Source organism: Tachyglossus aculeatus, chromosome X1 (assembly GCF_015852505.1).
Source record: "Tachyglossus aculeatus isolate mTacAcu1 chromosome X1, mTacAcu1.pri, whole genome shotgun sequence".
NCBI classification, from domain to species: Eukaryota; Metazoa; Chordata; class Mammalia; order Monotremata; family Tachyglossidae; genus Tachyglossus; species Tachyglossus aculeatus.
Window position 1 is genome coordinate 75780960 of NC_052101.1, and position 20194 is coordinate 75801153.

The 20194-nt window shown below is 45.1% G+C and overlaps 1 non-coding gene across 1 annotated transcript; it reads right to left on the bottom strand.

The window, feature by feature from the left end:
* Positions 1–17194: 17194 nt before the first annotated feature.
* On the bottom strand, positions 17195–17336 carry LOC119920040. The gene has a single exon (XR_005447811.1). It is a non-coding gene; the product is annotated as a small nucleolar RNA SNORA7 (small nucleolar RNA).
* Positions 17337–20194: the final 2858 nt, after the last annotated feature.

Consider the following 20194-nt stretch of genomic DNA (forward strand, 5'->3'; position numbering starts at 1 on the left):
AGGGAGCAGAGATACCTGGGGAGAGGAGTGAACACCCAAGTAACATGGGAGGGCTGAGTAGGTGCGAATGAGGTTGTCCTTAATGTAACTTGGTGATAACAAGGGCCTTTTTCCCGGGTTGGGGGGCGGGGGGGGGATAGTCAGTCAGGTCCGAACCGGGAAGGGAGTTTTGGGGGCACTTTACGGAAGGTCGCTTAAGTGCGGGGGGGGTGGAAGCAGGGGGCGTCTATGGGGGTGCTCTGAGGAGAGAAGCCTTCCGGGAGCAGCGGGGGCCACACGGTGTGATGGCGGGCGGGCGGGCCTCTCGGGAACGGAGTCCTGGGCGTCAATGGCGGCACTGTGATGTTGAATGCTTTTGTAAAGTTTATGGCCCCTGCACTTTTTCTGTTCTTGTCATTCTGCAAAGATGTGCATTTTGATCTGGAAACACGTCGTTGAGTAGTGAGGGCATGGTCGATTCCATTCTCCAGTAGTACATTCAGAAGGACTCTGGCTAGAATCTTGATGACAATGGAAAGCAATGTAATGCCCCAGTAGTTTCCCTTGTCATCTCTTTCTCCTTTTTATTGAAGATGGTAATTATGGCGGCATTTATGACATTTTGTGGCATTTCTTCAGGGTCCCATATGTTGAGGAAGGCCTCATTGCACTTGGATCTGTGACCTCTGGGTATTCAATATTTGCCCTACCTTCAACCCCACAGCACTTGAGTATGTCTTAATATATTATAAATTATTTATATTAACATCTTTCTCCCCCTCTAGACTGTAAGCTCATCATGGACCAAGAATTGTGCCCGCCAACTCTGTTGCATTATACTCTCCCAAGCGCTTAGTACAGTGCTCTGCACCTAGTGAGAGATCAATAAATGCCAATTATTTTTTTAATGGTTTTTGTTAAGCACTTACTATGTGCCAGGCACTGTTCTAAATGCTGGGGTAGATACAAGGTAATCAGGTTGGACAAAGACCCTGTAGCAAATGGGGCTCACACAGTCTTAATTGCCATTTGACAGATGAGGTAACAGAGACACAGAGAAGTTATGTGACTTGCCCAAGACCACCCTGCAGACAAGTGGCGGAGCCAGGATTAGAACCCAGGTCCTTCTGACTCCCAGGCCCATGCCCTATCCACTAGGTCATGCTGCTTCTCATAATAATTGATTGATTGATTGACTATTCACCTGAGGATTTTAGGTCCCTTCTTCTGCTGGCGTGCCATGAGTTCTGAGCTTGGACTGCCGAGGTTACTTCCTGAAATGTTGCTGCTCAGGTCACGCATTCAGATTTTTGCTGGTTTCTCTACTTTGAAGGACTTCCTCTGTTCATTGAAATACTCATGTCACCTGTGTAAGTTCCCTCTTTGTTTGTGAGGAGGGTAGTTCCATCTGTACACTTCAGTGATGTTGTGTAGTATTTTTGGAGGCATAAACTTCTAGACTGTGAGCCCGCTGTTGGGTAGGGACCGTCTCTATATGTTGCCAACTTGTACTTCCCAAGCGCTTAGTACAGTGCTCTGCACACAGTAAGCGCTCAATAAATACGATTGAATGAATAAACTTCTTTAGAGATTAACAAAAGTCCTAAATTGGGAGATGGGCCATATATCCTTGGCTCCTGGCAGGTCTGGCATCCCACCACTGATCATGCGTATTCCGTAGTTTGATTTGCAAGTCCCATCACAGGTTCATTCATACTTATTAAGTGCTTACTGTGTGCAGAGCACTGTACTAAGCTCTTGGGAGAGTACACTACAACAATAAACAGTGGCATTCCCTGCCCACAATGAGTTCACAGTTTAGAGGGAGAGAGACAGACATCAATACAACTAAATAAAATTTCAGATATATAGATAATTGCTGTGGGGCTGGGATGAGGGAAAGGGCAAAAGGAGCAAGTCAGGATGATGCAGAAAGGGGTGGGAGATGAGGAGAAGTGGGGCTTAGTCTGAGAAGGCCTCCTGGAGGAGATGTGCCTTTAATAAGGTTTTGTGATAGAGGAGAGTAATTATCTGAGGTTCTTTTCTTTCTCTGTTTTATTCTAATTTCATTCATTCATTCAATCATATTTATTGAGCGCTTACTCTGTGCAGAGTACTGTACTATGTACTTGAGAAGCAGCGTGGCTCAGTGGAAAGAGCCTGGGCTTTGGAGTCAGAGGTCATGGGTTCAAATCCCGGCTCTGCCAACTGTCAGCTTGTGTGACTTTGGGCAAGTCACTTAACTTCTCTGTGCCTCAGTTACCTCATCTGTAAAATGGGGATTAAGACTGTGAGCCCCCTATGGGACAATCTGATCACCTTGTAACCTCCCCTGTGCTTAGAACAGTGCTTTGCACATAGTAAGCGCTTAATAAATGCCATCATCATCATCATTGGAAAGTACAATTTGTCAACAAATAGAGATAATCCCTACGCAACAACGGGCTCACAGTCTAATTTGGGTCTTCACTGCAAGTAGTTTTTCATTCTGAGTCATCTTCATCAGACCAGTCTCTGTGGCGTCTCCTTGTCACACTGACAGTCCTGATGGACCGCTACTCTGTTGAAATAAGGCTGCTTTGATATGGTCACAGAGCCCATTTTGGTTTCTTTATTCTCTAGGAGTTTGATAGTTAACTTTCATGATAGTTTGGATGCCACTTTTTTGATGGGGTGGTAGCATTGGCAGCTCAAATATGGAGGGTTTGAACCAATCACTAGGTCCAACACTCACACCTGCATGGCTGCAGGATCTGCTTTCAGTAGGACATGATCCAAGACTAATCTACATCATTCATTAGTAAATAGTCCATCCATCCAATTGGATTGTCCATTATCAAGCATACAAATTAACACTGGCATCTGTGAAAATTGCATAAAGGAAGCAGAGACCTTCACCAAATTCTGTTTCAGGGACAGTATCTTTGCTGATGGACTGATGAGAGGAGAAGATGAAGCAGAACAAGGAACAGAGAAGATTGATACATCTATCAACTCTGCGACAAAGGCAGTAGCAGTGAGCAATGGAAAGAAAGCATCAGGGAATAATTGTCGAATCAGAATACACTTCAGTGGAAGAGCATGAATGGAGGCAAAAGGAAAAGTGGAGAGAAGACAGGCAATCTGCAGGGGCTGAAAAATGACAGGGCATGAAGATTTGAGGGATACGGGAGGAACAAGTTGAGAGAGACTGCTTTGAACAGAAAGAAGCTGAAAGAGGAGAGATGCAATGTAAGACTGAAGCACTGTAATCCTGATGGTAGTCAAAGATGGAAATGGAAAGAAAAGCAGCATGGCCTAGTGGAAAGAGCATGTGAAGTCAGAAGGACCTGGGTTCTAATTGCGGCTCTGCCACTTGTCTGCTGTGTGACCTTGGGCAAGTCACTTCACTTTTCTGGGCTTTAGTTCACTCATCTGCCAAATGGGAATTAAGTCCGTGAGCTCCATGTGGGATATGGACTGTGTCCAACCTGATTAGTTTGTACCTACCCCAGTGCTTAGTACAGTGCCTAGCACATAGGTACTTAGCACCATTAAAAAAATTGACCATTTGCACTCAAGCTCCTCCAGCTAGACTGTATTCTCCTTAAAGGTGGGGATCATGTCTACTTACTCTATTCTACTCTGCCCAGGAATTTAAGTATAGTGCTCTGCCCACAATAGGTGCTCAGTAAATACAGTTTCACCTGTGGTTCTAAGAGAACAAAAAGCAGTTCTTGTAATAATAGGAAAGTAGAGCCTGCACTTTGTTGAGTCGAAGCAGGAAAATGCCTGGGATTTGTTAATATTGTCCAGAGCAAAGCCCATAGTGGTTCAGTGAATGACGGAAGAACATTAGAACTTCAGTGTCTAAGGCAATATTATTCATGATGAAAGGTGACCTAGAAGACCGTAACAGAAAAGGTATCAAACTTCCTAGTAAAAGTCTTATTGTGAAGTCAGGAGGTGTAGGAGGGAACAATTATTCAATAACGTTGGGCTATAATTCAGTGTGGCTTAAGAAAACAACAACAACACACACACCCTCCCTTCCTTTACCTCTTCCAAGCAAAGGTACTTATTTTGTTGGTGATCATTGAGATTTACTGAGAACCTGTTCTACTTCCTCCCCATGATTGCCTTCCCCAAAGAAGCAGTGTGGTCTGATGGAAAGATCACAGGTCTGGAGTCAGAGGACCTGGGTTCTAATCCTGACTCCTCCACTTGTCTGATGTGTCACCTTGGGCAAGTCACTTAAATTCTCTGTGCCTCAGTTACCAAATCTGTAAAATGGAGATTGACTGTGAGCCCCACATGGAGCATGGACTGAGTCCCACCTGATTAGCTTGTACCTACCACTGTGCCTAACACAGTGCCTGGCACATAGTAAGGGCTTAACAAATGCCATTAAAAAAAGGAGGAAAAAAAAGAACAATGAAGATGCTATTCCTTGGTGCTTCTATGAGATTTTAGTTGAACAACTCAGTAAACTTGCATAAATTTCTTCACTGCTGCAACTTTTGTCCTTTGTGAAAACAGTATTTCAACACCTGGATAGAGTCTGGGTTTCTATTCCAATATAAACATTTTCATAAATTAAAACAAAAACAAAAAAACTTGACTGTTTTAAGGGGCTGCTTATTTTGGGATTCTGTTTTCTGAGAGCTCACTCTAGTAGCAGAAAACAGTTAATGAACTACAGTGTTCAATTCCATTGCTGATGTTAGCTCTGCTTTGTGTGTATCAAACAAAATCAGCCTTCACCAAACAACAACAAAAAACCAACTGACCAACATTTAAGCTTCTGGAAAAGAAGAACAAAAAACTTTACCTAGCAACAGAAAATGGTTCTCAACCTAGATGAGAGCTAGAAATGACAATTTTGCTGCTCTGATTAGCAGCCTCCTTGGGACAGAGAAATACAGTGATTTTCTATCACTTCAGAATGACCAAATTTTCTTTTTTACAACATGTCTCAAGATGGATACCTAAGAGCTCTCCCCTCATTAACTTCCATCTTCAACCACTCACTCTCCACTGGTTCCTTCCCCTCCGCCTTCAAACATGCCCATGTCTCTCCCATCCTAAAAAAACCCTCTCTTGACCCCACCTCACCTTCTAGTTATCGCCCCATATCCCTCCTACCATTCCTTTCCAAACTCTTTGAACGAGTTGTCTACACGCGCTGCCTCGAATTCCTCAACACCAACTCTCTCCTCGACCCCCTCCAGTCTGGCTTCCGTCCCCTACATTCCACGGAAACTGCCCTCTCAAAGGTCACCAATGACCTCCTGCTTGCCAAATCCAACGGCTCATACTCTATCCCAATCCTCCTCGACCTCTCAGTTGCCTTTGACACTGTGGACCACCCCCTTCTCAACACACTATCCAACCTTGGCTTCACAGACTCCACCCTCTCCTGGTTCTCCTCTTATCTCTCCGGTCATTCATTCTCAGTCTCTTTTGCAGGCTCCTCCTCCCCCTCCCATCCTCTTACTGTGGGGGTTCCCCAAGGTTCAGTTCTTGGTCCCCTTCTGTTCTCGATCTACACTCTCTCCCTTGGTGACCTCATTCGCTCCCACGGCTTCAACTATCATCTCTATGCTGATGACACCCAAATCTACATCTCTGCCCCTGCTCTCCCCCCCTCCCTCCAGGCTCGCATCTCCTCCTGCCTTCAGGACATCCCCATCTGGATGTCTGCCCGCCACCTAAAACTCAACATGTCCAAGACTGAACTCCTTGTCTTCCCTCCCAAACCCTGCCCTCTCCCTGACTTTCCCATCACTGTTGACAGCACTACCATCCTTCCCGTCTCACTAGCCCACAACCTTGGTGTCATCCTCGCCTCCGCTCTCTCATTCACCCCTCACATCCAAGCCGTCACCAAAACCTGCAGGTCTCAGCTCCGCAACATTGCCAAGATCCGCCCTTTCCTCTCCATCCAAACTGCTACCCTGCACGTTCAAGCTCTCATCCTATCCCATCTGGACTACTGCATCAGCCTTCTCTCTGATCTCCCATCCTCGTGTCTCTCCCCACTTCAATCCATACTTCGTGCTTCTGCCTGATTGTCTTTGTCCAGAAACGCTCTGGGCATGTTACTCCCCTCCTCAAAAATCTCCAGTGGCTACCAATCAATCTGCGCATCACCCTCGGCTTCAAGGCTCTCCATCACCTTGCCCCCTCCTACCTCACCTCCCTTCTCTCCTTCTACAGCCCAGCCCGCACCCTCCGCTCCTCTGCCGCTAATCTCCTCACCGTGCCTCGTTCTCGCCTGTCCCGCCGTCGACCCCTGGCCCACGTCATCCCCCTGGCCTGAAATGCCCTCCCTCTGCCCATCCGCCAAGCTAGCTCTCTTCCTCCCTTCAAGGCCCTACTGAGAGCTCACCTCCTCCAGGAGGCCTTCCCAGACTGAGCCCCCTCCTTCCTCTCCCCCTCGTCCCCCTCTCCATCCCCCTGTCTTACCTCCTTCCCTTCCCCACAGCACCTGTATATATGTATATATGTTTGTACATATTTATTACTCTATTTATTTATTCATTTTACTTGTACATATCTATTCTATTTATTTTATTTTGTTAATATATTTGGTTTTGTTCTCTGTCTCCCCCTTCTAGACTGTGAGCCCACTGTTGGGTAGGGACTGTCTCTATATGTTGCCAACTTGTACTTCCCAAGCGCTTAGTACAGTGCTCTGCACACAGTAAGCACTCAATAAAAACGATTGATTGATTGATTGACTGATTTCAATCAATCAGTGGTACTTATTGAGCTCTTACTGTGAGCAGAGCACTCTACTAAACGTTTGGGAGAGTACAATGCAACAGTTGGTAGACATATTCTCTACTATATTAAATTATATTTATTTTAGGGATACATTAAAATAAATTATTGATATATACATAAGTGCTGTGGGGCTGTGGGTAAGGTGACTAGGAAGTGCTTAGAAGATACAGAGCCAAATGCACAGGTGATGCAGAAGAAAAAGAGAGTAGGGGAAATGAGGGCTTAGTCAAGGAAGGCCTCTTGGAGGAGATGTGATTATAATAAGGTTTTAAAGGTAGGGAAAATGGTGGTCTGTTGGATATGAAGTTAGAAGGGAGAGAAGGAGGCCAGAAGGAGAACTTGGGCAAGAGGTCAGCAGCTAGATAGATGAGATCTAGGTACAGTGAGTAGGTTGGCATTGGAGGAGTAAAGTATGTGGGCTGGTTTAAAGTAGGAAATCTGCAGGGTAAGGTAGGAAGGGGCAAGGTGATTGAGTGATTTTAAGGAGTTTGTGTTTGATGAGGAGGTGGATGGGCAACCACTGGATGATCTTGAAGAGAGGGGACATGTGAACTGAATGACTTTTTAAAAAAATGATCTGGGTAGCAGAGTGAAGTATGGACTGGAATGGGGAAAGACAGGAGGCAGGGAGGTCAGTGAGGAGGCTGATGCAGTAGTCAAGGATGGAATATTTGCTGGGCTGTAGATTGGTTGGAATCTTTTGCCTTGAAAACAATGGGACATGGTTTAAAAAGAAATATGGAACAGTCACGTAGACACTGGCTAAATAAATGCATTTCTAAAATTAGGAGTTAGGACTTTCTTTGACCCATTGAGACCATTTAAATGACAGTGACTCTTCCTCTCGTTTCATACTTTACAGAATTTGCCCAGACTCAGAGGCCCCTAATGACCAAAAAGCAGTTTTGTGTTCTGACAGTTGATGCTTTACTTCCTGTCTGCGCTCCTATTAAATGTTGACCTTAGAAAAGAATACTTTCTTGCACCCATGATGCCACATAGTTAAGAGGACTACGTCTGCATTTGTATTTCCAACCATGTTGATAAAACCTATGGTTGTCTGCCTGGCATGCTGTCAGTAGGAGAGGGGTTACTCTCCTTGAACACATGCTTTGCAAAAACAGGTCCACTGAGAAGCAGCCTTGAAAACAGAGATGGGTCCTTTATAGGACCAACTCATTAATGTACCAAGAAACTAACCTTACATGAACAAAGTGGGAATGGTAATATTGATCTCCAATTTTCTCAAGTCATCATGCCCCATTTAGTCTCCATACCCAAATTACTTTCCCTTGACCCCATCCGACCCCACCCCTTCACACCTTATCAAAACACTTGCCCCCACCCTTCTTCCCTCCTTGAGTGCTATCTTCAGTTGTTCACTTTCCAATGGCTTCTTCCCCACTGCTTTCAAACATGCTCATGTCTCCTATTCTAAAAAACCCCTCCATTGACCCCAAAGCTCCCTCCAATTATCGCCCCTTCTCCCTCCTACCACTCCTCTCCAAACTCCTTGAACAAGTTGTCTACATCTGCTGCCTCAAGTTCCTCTCCTCCAATTCTCTCCTTGACCCCCTCCAATCTGGCTTCTGTCCCCTTTGCTCCACAGAAACCCCTCTCTAAAAGGCCACAATCGATCTCCTTCTCACCAGATCCAAGGGCTTCTATCTCGTTGCCAACCTCTCGCCCATGTCCTGCCTCTGGCCTGGAGCGCCCTCCCTCTCTCATATCCGGCAGGCAATTACTCTCACCATCTTCAAAGCCTTACTGAAGGCACATCTCCTCCAAGAGCCCTTCTCTGACTATACCCTCATTTCTTCTCCCACTCTCTTCTCCCACTGCATCCCCCTTCAACTTGGATTTGCTCTCTTTATTCACTCCTCCCTCAACCCTCAACACTTGTGTACATGGGCAGGGAATGTGTCTGTGTATTGTTATTTTGTACTCTCCCAGGTACTTAGTATAGTGCTCTGCACACAGTAAGTGCTCAATAAATACAACTGGATGAATGAACATATCCATAATTTATTTATTTACATTAATGCATATCTCCTCCTCTACACTTTAAGCTCACTGTGGGCAGGAAACGTGTCGATCAACTCTTATACTGTATTGTCCGAAGCGTTTAGTATAGTGCTCTGTACACAGTATGTACTCAATAAATATGATGGATTGATAGATTGATCTCATATGGATCTCTCCAGCTACACTTGCATGTTTGTTTAGGATCTTACCATCAGTAGCTTCATCTTGGAAAGTGAAGGACAGCTATAAATACAGTCAGTTCTTCCAGTGCACTTCTTTTCCATATGCATTTTGAGTAGAACATAAAGGCAAAATTAAGGAATGTTCTTTTGACAATGTGCATCTGTCTGGATAACATGTGGCGCAGTGTGGGAAGAAACAGTTGGGTGTATGTGTGAGACACTGGTCTCGGGGTACTATAAGGTGAGTTTTCCTTAGCATGGGTTCTTTAGGAACTGAGAATGGAGTATAGATGAATAGTTGTTGGAGATATGTTGCTTAGGAATTTTTCCATGCACGGACATTTGGGGGAGACTTTTAAAATCTGTATCCTTCAGTTTACATCAGCCTTCAAGGCATCACATCACCACATTGACTAAGAGGATCGAAAAACTCTGTTGCATGATTTCTTGAAAAATTTGAGGCCTAATGGAATGCATGAGTAAAATCCATAATACGTTTTATTCAAAAATTACCAGGTTTTTTATTTGCATCACTTCTTTGTTGTCTTATTCAATAATCCACTGCCTCCCACCTGCTAACTGTGGGCCTGGAATACCCTCTCCATATCTGACAGACAATTACTCTCCTGACCTTCGAAGCCTTATTGAAGGCACATCTCTTCTAGGAGGCCTTTCCTGCCTAAGCCCTCATTTCCTCTTCTCCCACTCCCTTCTGCATCACCCTGATTTACTCCCTTTATTTACTCCCCCCAGCCCCAAAGCACTTATGCACACAGCTGTAATTTATTTATATTAATGTCTGTCTCCCCCTCTAGACTCTAAGCTTGTTGTAGGCAGGGAATGTGTCTACCAGCTCTGTCATATTGAACTCTCTCAGGCACTTAGTATAGTGTTCTGTACAAAGTAAGTACTCAATAAATACAATTGATTGATTGAATAGTGTTTAGGACCTTTTGAGGGGAAAAACAAAGGATCAGATATGGGGTGGGGGGGCATACTGTGGCTAAACTATGCAGCCAGTACAAATTACGGTATTTGTTAAGTGCTGACTATGTGCCAGGCACTGTACTGAGCACAGCATGGCTTACTGGAAAGAGCATGGGTTTGGGAGTGAGAGGTCATTGGTTCTAATCCCGGCTCCACCACTTGTCAGCTGTGTGACTTTGAGCAAGTCACTTAACTTCCCTGTCCCACATAGAGCTCACAGACTTAATCCCCATTTTGCAGATGAGGTAACAGGAACAGAGAAGTGAAGGGACTTGCTCAAGGTCACACAGCTGGCAAGTGGCAGAGCTGGGATTGGAACCCAGGTCCTTCTGACTCCCAGGCTTGTGCTCTATCCACTAAGCCATGCTGCTTCTTTGTGCCACTGCTGTAACATTTTCATCAATGGCCCCACTCACACAGGCCTGGGACAGGGAGACTATGACTCCCAGCCCCAAGTGTTTCACCACCACGTTCCCACAAGGAATGCCCGCTGTCTGCTCCTTGCTGCCACCCTTCCCCACCTCACCACAACACCCATTCACCAAAACAATTACAGGAATTCTTTGATCTGTGGTTCTCAGACATTCAGTGACCTACACACAGTAAGCACGTAATAAAAATTATGGTACTTGTTAAGCACTTACTCTGTGCCAAGCACTGTTCTAACTGTGGGATAGATAGAAGTTAATCAGGTTGGACACAGTCCCTGACCCACATGGGACTCACACTCTTATCCCCATTTTCCAGATGAGGTAACTGAGGAACAGAGAAACAAAGTTCAAGTCACTTTGTTTCTCCCTTTGCCTGGGAGTCAGAAGGACCTGGGTTACAATCCCAGCTCTGCCACTTGCCAGCTGTGTGACCTTGGGCAAGTCCCTTCACTTCTCTGTGCCTGTTACCTCATCTGCAAAATGGGGATTAAGTCTGTGAGCCCTATCTGGGACAGGGACTGCATCCAACTCAATTCTCTTGTATAATAATGATGGTATTTGTTAAGCGCTTACTATGTGCCAAGCACTGTTCTAAGCACTGGTATTCAGGTTGCCCCACATAGGGCTCACAGTCTTCACCCCCCTTTTACAGATGAGGTAACTGAGGCACAGTTTGACTAATGTTAGGTTTTTGGTGTGTGATTCTTCAGTTTATGAGACTTGGATACACTTGATCTTCTAAGTAGATATCCGTTCTGACCACTCCATCCACCTTTCCTTCCCTCAGCTCCCACCAGCTCCATCTTGAGCAATACTCCTTCTCAGCTCCTGTGTGCCAGCAAACAAGGAGCTTGCAGAAGATGTGCGTTAGCCATCCCAGGATGAGCACACACAGAGATTATTGCAAGTCCTGAGAAACTCAGTTTTAAAAACAAATCAGCCTGGTTCTACCTTAGGCTTGAACTTCTGGGATTGAATGCTACAGCAATATTTTGAGCCTACATCTCCCAGCAATGCTGATTACCCTTGTATTCCAGAAGCACAGAAACTTCTTCTCATCAATGGCCCTGCCCTCTTCTCCCTTTCCTCATTCTTTATTCCTGTTGTGCCTGAAGTGAAAAATTGTCATGCAGTGGAAAAACAGTAGAGGTTATGTAGGCCGTGTCTACCAATTCTGTTGTAGTGTGCTTTCCCAAGAGCTTAGTACAGTGCTCTGCACACAGTAAGCACTCAGTAAATATCATCGGTTGATGGATTGAGTCCACTGATCTCCCTCTGCTCCCACTCATTTGGTTTTCATTATCACCTGAATGTTGATACATCATTTAAGAATTTATTCAAACATTGCTTGAACCTGCTGATCTTTTCAGTCTGCGATCAATCAGTGGGATTATGTTGCCAACATGTACTTCCCAAGCACTTAGTACAGTGCTCTGTACACAGTAAGCACTCAATAAATACGATTGAATGAATGAATGAATGAATTTATTGAGTGCTTACTGTATGCAGAGCACTGTACTAAGGGCTTGGGAGAGTACAATATAATAGAGTTGGTAGACACATTCCCTGCCCACAGTGACCTTACAGTCTAGAGGGGGAAACATATGTTCTGCACATTTTCTTGCTTTAACAAATTCTCTTTTCTAACACTGGCTGAGCAAAGAAGGGTTTCCTTCCATTTGTTTAAAGCCTGCAACCTTCAAAATGCACTCAGTGTGCCCTAGTCTGGGCCAGCTTCAGGGGAGTAAGCAGGGCAAGCAGTTGCCTCAGGGAAGCATTTGGCAGATGGTGGTGGTGTTTCATCTGACTGCCCCAAGATGGCAGCCACTTGTGACCTTCAACATGGCGCCTGTATCAGGGATCTCATCAAGATGGCTGCTGCATAGACACGGAGTCCCAGCCACCCCTAACTTTCCTCTGCTGCCTGTGTGGCAGCCATCTTAAATTTTCTCCATCACAGGACCCTCCACTTACCATCCCCTAACAGCCTTCTCTTAACAACCACCCCTACAGGCTCCCCAAATTTAGGAATCCTCTAAAGAGGTTTGGAGGGTTTTTAAATCATTTTATTTTTGATGCATTTAAGCACTGGAGCTGTGGGATGGCAGTGATTCTGAGGCCTAGAACTATGAGAACTGTTTGTTCCCAGGCCTGGGAGCCACTTGATCTGGGGAGAACCCCGGAGTCCGGACTCTGTACTCCCCACCTGGAGAAAGGAAGCAGGATTTACCAGCCTTTCCTCAGAGTTCTGCCTTTTGAGGGCAGATTGGAGCATCTCCACAGTGACAGCAGCCAGAAACTAGTCTATTGGTCATGTCAAATGCTTTTCTAAGATCTACAAACACTGTACAAAGGCACTGATATTGTTTACCAATCAATCTGCGCATCAGGCAGAAACTCCTCACCCTCTGCTTCAAGGCTCTCCATCACCTCGCCCCCTCCTACCTCACCTCCCTTCTCTCCTTCTACAGCCCAGCCCGCACCCTCCGCTCCTCTGCCGCTAATCTCCTCACCTCACTGTGCCTCGTTCTCGCCTGTCCTGCCGTCGATCCCCGGCCCACGTCATCCCCTGGGCCTGGAATGCCCTCCCTCTGCCCATCCACCAGGCTAGCCCTCTTCCTCCCTTCAAGGCCCTACTGAGAGCTCACCTCCTCCAGGAGGCCGTCCCAGACTGAGCCCCCTCCTTCCTCTCCCCCTCGTCCCCCTCTCCATCCCCCCGTCTTACCTCCTTCCCTTCCCCACAGCACCTGTATATATGTATATATGTTTGTACATATTTATTACTCTATTCATTTTATTTGTACATATCTATTCTATTTATTTTATTTTGTTAATATGTTTTGTTTTGTTCTCTGTCTCCCCCTTCTAGACTGTGAGCCCACTGTTGGGTAGGGACTGTCTCTATATGTTGCCAACTTGTACTTCCCAAGCGCTTAGTACAGTGCTCTGCACACAGTAAGCACTCAATAAATACGATTGATTGATTGATTTACCCACGTTTGCTGAGCCCCCACTATGATCTGAAGCTAAGGTGTGAATTGGTGGGGGGCACGGTTAATGATATTCTTCAGTAATTGGTCCAGGAGGACTGTGGCTAGGATTCTACCAGCAGTAAAGAGTAGGGAGATCTCACAGTGGTTTTTCTAGTCAGATTTCTCTCCTTTCTTCTTGAAGGTTGTGATAATATTGGCATCCTTGAAATTCCGTGGCATTTCCGCAGTGTTCCATATGTTGAAGAAGAGCCTGTGAAAATGACTAAGTAGCACATCCCCTCCTTTTTTTTTAATCTCAGCTGCTATACCATCAGATTTGGGAGCTTTGCCATTTTTCATGACTCTTACTGTAGTGGTAACTTCAAGTGTGGAACAGGAGATGTGACCTCAGATATTAACAGGCAAACTATTCTTTGTAGAACATCTTCCTCAAAAGTAGAAGGAGGGTTAAAGAGATCATTAGTGTGTTATGGCCATCTCTTTAAGATTTCTTTATCAGTGATTAGGGGAGAACCACACTCTTCAGTAGTGCTGTGGTGGTATGTGTAATCTAATAACACTCCAGTCAATCAATGACTGGAGTGTTATTAGATTACAATTATTGAGCACTTACTGTGTGCAGAACACTGTACTAAGCACTTGGGAGAGTACAATAAAGATGTTTGAAGTCTTATTAATAACAATAACAGTAATAATTGTGATTTTTAAGCGCCTACTATGTGCCAAGCGCTGGGATAGATACAAGATAATCAGGTCACACATGGGGCTTAGAGTTTAAGTCAGAAGGAGAAGTCGTTGAATCCCCATTTTGCAGATGAGGTAACTGAGGCCCAGAGAAGTTAAGTGAGTTGCCCAAGGTCACACAGTAGGTTGGTGATGGAGTCGGGTTTAGAATCCACATCCTCTGATTCCTAGGCTCACGCTCTTTCCACTAGTCCATGCTGCTTCAAGTCTTGGTTTGGTTTAGTTTTTGTAGCCTTGCGTCTCTTCAGCTTTGACATTCCATCACTTGTCATGTGTACTGTTTAGCTTGTTCTACAGTGTAGGCTTTGACCAGGATCCCTTCATTCAGACTGAGAAGATCCCAAGGTGTTGTGGCTATCCACCTCTGCCATTTGTCAGCTGTGTGACTTTGGGCAAGTCACTTAACTTCTCTGTGTCTCAGTTACCTCATCTGTAAAATGGGGATTAAGACTGGGAGCCCCACGTGGGACAACCTGATTAACTTGTATGTACCCCAGAGCTTAGAACAGTGCTTTGCACATAGTAAGTGCTTAACAAAACCCATCATTATTGTTATAATTATTATATTGCTTGCTTTGCTATAAATAGCTCCTTCATCTGAGAGTCATTCTCATCAAATTAGTCCTGATGTTTTCTTCTAGAATTATACACTATATTATGGACCGCCTGCAATTGAAATTCTCTGTTTCTGTGAGCTGTCTTTCATTAGCCCTCCGTTCAAATCCAGGCTCCATCAGCTGACTACTGTTTGACCCTGGGCAAGTCACAACTTCTCTGTGCCTTAGATTCTCTCATCTATTCTCCCCTCCCCTTGGACTGTAAGGGCTTAAACTGTGAGCCCCATGTGGGACAGGGACTGAATCTGATCTGCATATGTTGTTACTTACTCCAGCACTTGGTACTGTGCTTGGCACTTAGTAAGCGCTTAACAAATGCTACAATTATTCTTATTGTGCGGACATCTTGTTTCACAGTCATTCCAGCTTCTCAATTGCCTTGACACTCATGTATATATGCACAAATAATGAAAAAGAGTAAATAAACAGATAGCTAATTTAAAATGCACATAAATTTAATTAGCTATCTGCTTATTTACTCATTTTTTATTATTTGTATCTAATTGGCAATTTGTTTCTTCTTGCTTTCCTTATTAAACTGCAAGTTCATCGGAACAGGAACTCTTCTTTCTCACTCTGTGACTCTCCCTTTGTCTCTGACTTTCTGCCTCTCTGTCTCTTTCTGTCTCTGCTGTCTGTCCATTTCTCTCTCCTCTTCTGGCCCCTCCCCCTTGAGGCTATGCCTGGTACCAGTTTGAGCTCCCTCAAATACAGTCACCATACTCCCGTTTCTGGAAGAGATCCACTGAAGGGTCATGATGGTGGGTAAAACAAATATGGAGTTAAGGGAAGCAGCATGGCCTAGTGGCAAGAACACAGGCTTGGGAGTCAGCAGACATGGGTTCTAATCCTGGCTCCGCCACTTGTCTGCTGTGTGACCTTGGGCAAATCACTTCACTTTGCTGTGCCTCAGTTACCTCATCTATTAAATGGGGATTAAGACTTTGGGCCCCACATGGGACAGGGACTATGTCCAACCTGATTACCTTGTATCTACTCCAGTGCTTACAATGGTGCTTGGAAAATAGTATATACCTAACAATTACCATAATTCTTCTTCTCCTTCTTCTCCTCTTCCTTCTCTTCTTTCCCCTCCTCTTTCTCCTCCTCCTTCTTGAGAATGGGGAAGTAATGTGAGCTGTTTCTGCTCCCTCTTTCCCTGGTGCTCATTTTTGTCCTCATTTTGTACAGCAGACTCAGAGCAGAACTCTGGGGCTTGGAGGACTGCAAAATTATGGAGAACACAAGTCAAAATAATTAAAGTGGAGCCCAGAACGAATCCAATATGTTTTGGCTCATCATGGGTCTTGGCCTGGGCCAGCCTGAGCTGGGCCCTGACAGGGCCTCTTAGAAACTGGAAGGGAGCCTATGCCTCCTTTCACCTTTGGGAAAGGTGGGGAGTGGGGGTGAGGACAGAGGGGAAGGGGTTTGAACCCATGGACTGCGGGGAATTTCCAGAAAAAAAAATGGCAGTCACTTTATGTGGGCAAATGTACTGTACAAGGGTGACTTTTCCCTGGCTTTCATGTTGCAGCCCCCTAGCATCAAAAGGGGAAGGGACTGGGTTGTCAGTGAGTTATTCCAGCCCAGCCTGGACCTTGCTAGATTTTTTAATGGTTTTTGTTAAGCACTTACTATGTGTCAGGCACTGTACTAAACACTGGAGTAGATACAAGCTAATCGGGTTGGACACAGTCCACGTTCCACATGGGGCTCAGTCTTAATCCCCATTTTACAGATGCGGTAACTGAGGCACAGGGAAGTTAAGCAAAGTTACGCGCAGACAAGCGGCAGAGATGGGATTAAAACCCAGGTCCTTCTGACTCCCAGGCCCGTGCTCTATCCACTAGGCCACACTGCTTTTTTTTTTTTTCAAAAGCCTGACCCAGCTTAATCCATGGACCTAGAATCCATAGGATTCATAGGACTCACAGGACTTGTGAATTGGTTTAAGTCTATGGAGGTTCTACTCCTAAGGAGGTTCTGATAAATTTACCAGCAGGAGGGCGAGGGGGGTGGTGTGAGTAGGGGGTGGACCCTCTTGAACATCAATTAGTCAGTCAATGGTATTTTTTGAATGCTTACTATGTGCAGAGCACTGTACCGAACGCTTGGGAGAGTACACTACAACAGAATTAGCAGACACGTTCTCTTCCCATAACAAGCTTACAGACTACATCCCTTAGAAACTTCCCTAGCCTCCAGATGGTTCTCAGACCAGAGAGAGGCCAACCTTGTCTGGTCTTCTCTTATGCTGTCAAGTTGTTTCCGACCCATAGCGACACCACGGACACATCTCTCCCAGAACACCCCTCTTTCCATCTGCAATTGTTCTGGTAGTGTATCCAAAGAGTTTTCTTGGTAAAAATACAGAAGTGTTTTACCATTGCCTCCTTCCATGCAGTAAACTTGTGTCTCCACCCTCAACTCTCTCTAATGCTGCTGCTGCCCAGCACAGGGGAGTTTTGACTTGTAGCAGATTGCCTCCCACTGGCCCCTTAGCCACTGGCCAAGCTAGGAATGGAATGGGTAGGCCTCTGCTTGACTCTCCCTCCCTTAGCCAAGACTGGTAGAGTACTGGAAACTCTCCAGGTGTGACTCTGAGAGGGGGAGAGGCTGAACTAGCTCAGAAAAATGCTTCACATCCCTTCCCTGAGGTGCTTCAAGTTAGCATCTTTTTTAATGGTACTTGTGCTAAGCACTCATTACAGGACAAGCATTGTATATTGTACTTAGAGAAGCAGTGTGGCTCAGTGGAAAGAGTACGGGCTTTGGAGTCAGAGGCCATGGGTTCAAATCCCAGCTCCGCCAATTGTCAGCTGTGTGACTTTGGGCAAGTCACTTAATTTCTCTGGGCCTCAGTTACCTCATCTGTAAAATGGGGATTAAGACTGTGAGCCCCCCGTGGGACAACCTGATCACCTTGTAACCACCCTAGAGCTTAGAACAGTGCTTTGCACATAGTAAGCGCTTAAAAAATGCCATCATTATTATTATTATTACTAAAAGCTGGGATAGATACGAGATAAATGGGGATTAAGACTGTGAGCCCCACATGGGACAACCTCATCTCCTTGTATTCCCCCCAGTGCTTAGAACAGTGCTTTGCACATAGTAAGCGCTTAACAAATACCAACATTATTATTATTATTATTATAGGTTGGATGCAATCCCTGTCCGATACGGGGTTTGCAGTCAAAATAGGAGAGAGTAGATTTGCCTTGGGAAACATCCCCAAATCCTGATGGCTATCCTGCAGCATACCTTAAAATTCAGGATTGTAAACTGTTATCGACAAGTAAGGGGCAAAATAAATTAACCGGTGTAAATCAGCCGCAGTGTTCGAGAACCCAAGGTGGTAATGCAGATAGGAAAAATGATTCGGAGACATGAGTTCAGATAGAGCAATAGATGCAGGAAAGCTGACTGCTCTCCCATTCACCACCGGAGAGGAACCAGTGAGGAACAGCCCCAGTCCCAGCCACTTCTTCCCTTTTATTTGGTTCCCCATCTGAGCTACACAAAGGATTCCCGGGAGCACAAAACTTTGGCACCCTGTTGTTAGGAGATGTTAGCAGGAGACATTGCCCACACAACATGGGGTGTCTCAGACAGGGCGTAGCCTCTTTGATCAGTGTCAGCCCTCCTCGATTTACAGGGTCTTCTGTGAGGCCGGCGCCTATTCCAAACACATCCTGTTGTTAAGCCCTGCGTACAGTGGAGTCGGTTATGCTAAGCCTTTAGGGAAAATGCAGTCAATGCCGCTTCTGCTGGAGTACTTGAATAGGGTGGACAACATAAACTGAGGCATCTGACGACCAAGAAGTAATGAAAAGTAAGAGGCTGATGACCCTTAACATCCCTTAACAAGTGGACCCTTCTTCCCATTCATGAATTCATTCAATCATATTTATTGAGCGCTTACTATAGGGAGAGTACAATATAACAATAAAAAGACAAATTCCCTGCCCACAACGAGTTTAGAAATTAAAGGGGCATAGAGGGCAAGGAGAAGCAGCATAGCCCAATAAAAAGGGCAAAGACCTGGGAGTCAGAGGACCAGGTTCTAATTCTGGCTTCGCTGCTTGTCTGCTGTGTGATCTTGGGCAAGTCACTTCACTTCTCTAGGCCTCAATCTTCTCATCTGCAAAATGAGGATTCAATACCTGTTCTCCCTCCTTCTGTGAGTCCCATGTGGAACCTGATTACGTTGTTCTACCCTATTGCTTAATATAGTGCTTGGCACACAGTAAGTGTTTAACAAATACCTCTTGTCTTGTCTTATACTGTCGAGTCTTCTCGGACACATCTCTCCCAGAACACCCCACCTCCATCTGCAATCGTTCTGGTAGTGTATCCATAGAGTTTTCTTGGTAAAAATACAGAAGTGGTTTACCATTGCCTCCTTCCATGCAGAAAACTTGAGTCTCTTCCCTTGAGTCCCTCCCATGCTGCTGCTGCCCAGCATAGAGGAGTTTTGACTGGTAGCAGATTGCCTTCCACTAGCTAACCACTGCCCAAGCTAGGAATAGAATGGATAGAATAGAATAGAATAGAAAGTCAAGCCTTTGCTTGACTCTTCCTCCTGTAATCGAAACTGGTGGAGTACAGGAAACTCTCCAGGTGCAACCCTGAGAGGATAACAAATACCCCAATTATTATTATTAAGGAGTTGTAATGCAAATACAGTTCAATCATTGAGACTGAGTAAAACAAATTTAGAAAGGACCTTCCAAGCTTATTCAGCTGAGGAAACTTTGAAGCAAATACTGCGATTCTCAGGTGATATACAGCCAAAATAGTAATACTCCTGAGAGAAGCAATCTGATTTTCAGGGCTGAGAATTCCTAATCAGATTATAATTTGTTTTTTCCACTGACATGCTGTGTCATCAATCGGTCAGTGATATTCATTGAGTGCTTACTATGTGTAGAGCACTGTTATAAGTGCTTGGTAGAGTACTGTACAAGGTGATGATGATGGCATTTATTAAGCACTCACTATGTGCAAAGCACTGTTATAAGTGCTGGGGAGTTTACAAGGTTATCAGGTTGTTTCATGGGGGGCTCACAGTCTTAATCCCCATTTTACAGATGAGCTAACTGAGGCCTAGAGAAGTTAAGTGACTTGCCCAAAGTCACACAGCTGACAGTTGGTGGAGCTGGAATTTGAACCCATAACCTCTGACTCCAAAGCCCAGGCTCTTTCCACTGAGCCACGCTGCTTCTCTGAGCCACGCTACTTCTCGATCAGAGAATTAGCAGACACATTCCTTGCCCACAAGTTACATTTTATGTTTCTGCATCCTGTCTACTACATCTGTAATAACTTTTTAAACTGCCTCCTCCCTAGTATCCTATAGAGAGATGTTGTTAGAGTTAATGAAATAATGATAAATACTTGGTATATGCATCTCTCTTCAAATGACATTTTACTATACTCATAGAGAAGCAGTGTGGCCTAGTGGA